We start from the raw sequence: 6,616 nt of genomic DNA, 5'->3' as shown, positions 1-6,616 counted from the left end.
TCTGGACCGCGTAGACTGTGGACCGAGACTGTTCCAGAATTATCACACTTCTTGGACGTAATCGCCAGGGAAACCAGTTAGAACTCCAATGGCTTGGAGTGAAATCACTTTTCGCAACCGCCACTATACTCTTAGTATGGACGAATCCTGATGTTACCGGTTTGATGATCTCGACTGTCCTGCCGTTCACTCTCCCGATCATCGAGTTACTTCCCGCCATCCAAACAAACGCCAATTATCACCTTCTCCCATTCGCTTTGATTAAATTTCGTGGATCTTTCGCACACTCTGCCACCCATTTTTGCTGCTTTAACCAAGTGCGCCTTTCATTGACGGTCAATGCTATTCGGCCAAACGACCCTCCTTTGTTATATACATAACCGTCAGATCAACACACTTCGTGTTTCCTGTTATAGAACTAAAAACTTGAACACAAAAGATCGATTGCCAATTAAGCAGTTGCATTTGAGATTAAATCTTCATAGCAATGCTTATATCAAGCCAATGTGGTTTCATGAAAACTTAACCTCGCCACCTTAGAACGATCTGTTTGGGTGCATAACAAGGATTGCAGAATCCTCTCTCAATCGATAATTAATGACGATAGACGAGCAGCATAAGGCTTTTTCGATTATAACAAGACATGAAAAAAATGCTCGTCACCTGATAAAAATGTTAAAAAAGGGCAGATAAATATGTCCTCCCACCGACGTTGTGATAAAACGCTTCGTTCTTGTCCAAGTGGGCTTCGTGGCCGTGCAGCTAGCGACGTCAATCGTCAGTGACGCATGAGGATGGAACGTGGCTGATTCCGCCCGTAAGAAGGAAACTTTTCGTGATCGAAGAATTCTCCACCGGTCCACTGGATGTTATGTGTCCTGTCCGTTGTCTAGGTGTTAACTGTTCAATCCAGGGGTCTGCGAAGCAGCCATGTTTTTGATGCCAGCATCAAATCATCGATGCATTCTAACAGAAGGCATAAGTATAGTAATCGAAACCTCCTCATGAAATATGTTTCAAATACCGTGATATTATGATGATGTAGAGCGCCTGGTGCCGACCGAAATATGCAAATTTATTAAAAGCATCAATATTCTTGTTGAAACACACATCGCTTTCATACATTCGCACAAGTTCTCGAAAAATGGTGGAAAATAATTACGTCTATTTGGAAAAATCAGTTCGGAATAATGGTTTGTTTACTAAATAGAATTGTCAGGAAACAATTTCAACCGAACAATGGGAAACTCAAAGATGTTGGCTATTGTCAAACGTAGTGGTAGGATTAGTGCAGTCATTAAAAAAAGTACGGATTTGGATGTGGGATGTCTGCATGGTGCACAAAATTGAACACATTTTTTGGCACTTATCCTTATCCGATTTTTCACTTATCCTTATCCGATCTTATTTGGAAATCCATTGAGGTTCCCCAAACACATGACGCGACAGTCGCGACGCTGATTCAACCTTATATTTTTTTTTGGTAATTCGATTATCGGAGGACGAGTCTGATCTGTATTCCTGGATGAATTTCTAAAAAAATCGAAGGAATTCAAGAATTGTTTCTCAAGAGTTTCCGATGGGATTTCTTGGAAAAAAAATCCTGACATAATTCGTAAGCACTTTCCTAAAACAAGTTCGAATGAATTCTAAGCCAATTTCACAGAAATCGAAAGCAGTTTCCATAGAATTCATGAGGAAATTTTTGAAAGAATACTCCTAAAAGAATTGCTGAAGGTTTTTCAGAAGAATTTCGGTTAAATTTTTCGTCGGAATATCGACCAAATTTCCGAAAGAGCTCCAAAAGTAATTTCTAAAAGAATTTCCGAAGAAAAAGAAATCTTTAAATACCCCCGAAAATACAATTTCAGAGACGCATGTATTCCTTAAGTGACTTACTAAGTTTTGAATGGATTTAAGAAATTCCATCTTTGCATCTTTGAAGAGTATCTCCTTTTTCAAAATAAATTTGCGGTTTCTCTGCGAAGCAATTTCCTGGAATTTTCCGAAAGAGTCTCTGGGAAAAAATCTTAGCTTTCTCAAAGGAATGCCCAGAAAATTAAAGAATGTCTCAAATTCCTTTTGGGAATGCGTTCGGAAATTCTAGAATGAAATCCTTCCGATGGAGTCTGATGGAGTACCTGAATAAATTCTGAAAGCATTTACAGGAATTCGAGGAGTTTTAAAAGAATTCTTTTAAATATATGCATGAAGAATTTCTTTCGTTCACACGCGAAATCGACGACTGCGGTGGGCGGGCGTCGGGATAACCGTGAAAATGGTTCTCGACAACGATCCGATGGGCAAAAGAAAAGCGAGGTGCGCAGCGGTCAAGGTGGATCGATCAGGTGGAAGATGACTCGGACCCTCCGTAGATGGCATTATTTAGTCTGAATAAATAATAATAATAATGAAGAATTTCTAGATGACTAACCAAATTAATGATATTTTACGAAGAAATGTCTGGAGAATTTTCCGAAGGAATTCATGAAATATCACCTGCACGACTACTCTAATTTGTAAAGAAACTTCCGAAGCCACTCCTGAAGTGAATCCCCAAGGAATTCATGAGAATATCCGAAGAAAAATGATGACGAATCGATTGCAATCCCGACGTATTTGGTTTATTTTTGGAGGAAGCAAGCTTGACGGCATGAAGTTTTAATTTCAGACTCAAAACGAGGTTTTGTTATTATTGTAGCTTTCAATGCTTTCAATTCCTAGAAATTTCTGAAAAAAAAATCTCGATGGAGTTCCTTCAGATGTTTCTGAAGGACTCCTTGCTGAAGTTTCTGAAGTAATTCCTGCAGAAATTTAGAAATGTATATGAAAATTCTAATAGGTGTTTGTTTGGAAATTCCTTCGTGGAATCCTTTCATAGTTCTTTGTTCTTCGGAAAATCCTCCCAAATTCATATTAGTGCGCCCATAAGGCATCTTTAGAAGAGTTATAAATCGTATGGAAGTTAGGAAATGAAATTGAAACTGAAAAATGCCATCTTCAACAGACGTTATAGTTTTAAAATTGAACGGTTTCGTCGGGAAATTTAATAATATCTGCTCAGTTGTATTTTTGCACGAATTTGGAACAGAATTTCACTGAGTTTTATTTCGTTCAAGACAATGAAGATGACGTCATCAGGTCCAAAAATACTATTTCATCGACATCATAACAGTTTGACATTTGAATTGGCCTCGGAAGCTTATTTTTTCGTTTTCTAGTATAAAACATGTGCAGCTTACAACTGCTACTGAGACTGAAATCAGTAGTGATTCAGTTTGGTTGCAAATTTTCGAATACTACTCTAGTTTGAATATGAGCCAAAATAGAACAAACTCACAGGCTTCCCCAGCAGGGTTCTATTCATATTTTTCAATAAATGAAATGATTATGTTGCTGCTGAGGAAGGCGCGGTAAATCAAAGTGAATTGATCCGTACATAAAAGAAGCATCTATGCACCAAAACAATTGAAAAATATTTGAATCTCGTGATTCATTCGTGGTTCAAATCTGCAGAAAATAGAACTGAGCGGTATAAAGTTTTAAGCTTTTGAATCTCGACTTATAAAAATGAATCTTGAGCCACTGCTGGGAAAGTGCATGATTCAGATTCATATTCAAACTGACAGCCCCGAACGATTTGAATCACTGCTGATTTTACTCTGAAGATGCATTTCTGTTCTATATCTTTGAAGTTATAAAAGTAAAACTCGGAAATAAATATAACTATAACTGTAACGGTCTAACTCATTCGCAGCAAATCTTGCGGTGATCTATTTTGTTTTTTGCGAGTTTTCCGTTCAATCGGTCAGTTTGTGCCTGGTGAACTGAACATTCCTGCCAAACGGAACACAACTGTTGGCTTAGCTTTTTTCAAGCGTGCTGAAGTGCAAAAGTGATTCAAATTGTTTTCTTCACTACGAAATCCAGCCCAGAAACGAAGAGTACTGAAAACAACAAAGTTATTAGTGGTACTAGAAGGTGTTATAGCTTTCACACTCACGCCGTGATCGAGCTCTCAGTCGTTAGTAATATTATTTATCCACCGGTTCGTTTTGCTCAGTGCATTCACGTCCGAATCGTGCTGTTGATTCGAATAGAGCAGCAAGTCCTGGTGCGCTCGGCAGTCTCAAAGCGAAACACTGCAGTTGACGTGCGAGACTCTGCTTCGACAACGGCTTTGGTGAGGTCCATTCAGTGCGCATCAACACGCTTCATCTTCGGCGGCGCTGAAGAAGGATAGTGTAGTGTGTCTCGTTGCGTTTGGTTACGTGTTGAAACATCGATCGACGCGCATGTCTCTGGTTGACAACGGCCTGAGTGAAAGTATAGGTGGAACGATAAAGGGATTTGTATGAACACATGTATTCGCTTGGACACAAGATTTTGTGTGATTTTATACTGCCTTCAGCTATCACATTAATTTTTCGTTGTCGTGGAAATCTATTCTGGGTGGTATTCGGGGTAGGAGATAATTGAAATTATGGATGCATGTAAAGCGTGCGCTAGCTTTGCGGTCGACAGAAATTTTTGTGCAGTGGGTCTTGCGGAAGGTTTTTCATCCTGGCTGCGTTGGTTTGAATGCGACAAACTTTAAAGCAAGCGAACGTGGATACTCTGGTTTTGCGAAAACTGCGGGTTAACTTCCACCCCAGCGTTATGGATCGAGAAGTGTGATTTGAAAACTGAGGGATCTTTTACGCGTCGATTCAATGGACACGAGTTGGTCAATTTGGTGAAAATTTGAAGACGCTTAATGGCTTAGTGTCTATCTCTACAACTGTCAGGCGTGATTCGAATTTTTCTTCAAGACTGCAGCAGTTTGCGATGTCCGGAACGGCACACGATCCTACGAGTTCACAATACCATCGATCGTTTCAATCTCGATCATTCGCTCCGCTCAAGTGCTGCAACAATACTATCGCTGACGCAGAGATCTTGATGTTTCCTTGGATAATGATGACCTTTACAACAATGATGGCCAAAACGCATCGAATCATCCAAAGTCTGTTTGCCTACGCTTCTTTTACCGGAATGAATGCTAAAACTATCACCGAAACGAGACTTTCAACAATGCCACTGCCCCTGCCGCCGCTCCAGCCACCACCGCACTCGCCACCACCACTACCTCAACCACTAGTCGAGTAAGCCACCACGTCCACCGCGACCAGCCACCGTCACTTTCTCCGCTGTGCACCTCAAATCCGCCTCCCACCACCACCTACGCCAGTGTGATTTCCAGGACTACTGCTGCTGCAAACACTGCTACTCGTCCTGCTGCTGTTGCAAATACCGAAATTCGCCTGCTGCACCATCAACATGTGAAGTGCCATGACCTCTCGTTAAAGGTAGTTGAAAAGGAATCGTCCCCAGGCGCCAAAACCTACCGAAGAAACTATGAAATCATTCTACGTCACACCGTTCACATTGAACAATCTGAGGAAGACATCATCGAGTATCTCGCAGACCATTAATATCGACAAATCTTCGCTAAATGTGTTAAACTCGTCCCGCGAAATAGGACATTAACGAACTATCCTTCGTGTCGTTCAAGTTATCTGTTTCGGAAGATCTTGCCACAGTTATCAATGATACATTTTATTGGCCAGAGGTGTCGAAATTCGCGAGTTTCGCAAAAACGACAATGTACCCAGAGAATAGTCTCGACATAATCAGCGTAAGTAATAATCATACCAACGTACTATCTGATTCTAATTTATTAGTAACTGCTCCTTTACTCCTCCATGTTTGGACATGCCAATTTACGAGTCAAAAATTAAGTTCCATTATTTTGATTACATGCACATGAGAACTCACTGAGAAACAGTCTAAAAACTTCATCAAAATTGGACTTCATAATGCGAGGAGTTTGGAAGAACATAGATAACTATCGTTCTTTCTTAGAGAATTCTAAATTAGATGTTCTGTCTATTACTGAAACCTGGCTTAAACCATCAATTACTAATAAGTCTATTGAACTCGATGGATACAAAATCATCAGATCTGATCGTCAAAATAAAAATAAATCAAGAGGAGGAGGAGTTGCCTTCTACCTTAAGAAAAATGTTAAATGCACGTTATCGCAAAACCTGAAACTGAGAGGAAATTGATTATTTGTTTATTAAACTTAAGCATGCAATTTAGTCTGCGGTGTCGTCTATAAACCCCGGACGTTAATGTTTCAAAACTAGACACAATTTCTGTGTAGTTTCAGAAATTTCATCTTCAAATCCCAATGTTCTGTTGATGGGTGATTTCAACATTGATTTGATGAAACGCGATTCAAACAAGACTGTGAAACTAATTGATTATTTAACATCATTTGATTTCAAACTTGTCTCTACTCATCCAACTTGCCATAGGCCCGGTTCTTCATCGACCATTGATCTGTTTAAGGTAATTGCACGGACAGTTTGAACAATGTGACCAGTCGTCAGTGGGGAATCAGCGATCACGATTTTATTTGTTGATTATAGTTTAGGCTATCTAAAACTTCTACTGATTCTTATTGGACTCGTGAATATCATAAAGTTGATAAAACTCGTTTATTGCTGATCTTTGTTGTGTCAATTTGATAATGTCTACAACTGTGTGGAATCAACGAAAAGCTTCGTGT

Source organism: Armigeres subalbatus, chromosome 2, assembly GCF_024139115.2.
Source record: "Armigeres subalbatus isolate Guangzhou_Male chromosome 2, GZ_Asu_2, whole genome shotgun sequence".
Taxonomy (NCBI): Eukaryota; Metazoa; Arthropoda; class Insecta; order Diptera; family Culicidae; genus Armigeres; species Armigeres subalbatus.
The sequence above is the reverse complement of the archived record's forward strand: the minus strand, read 5'-3'. Positions refer to the sequence as shown.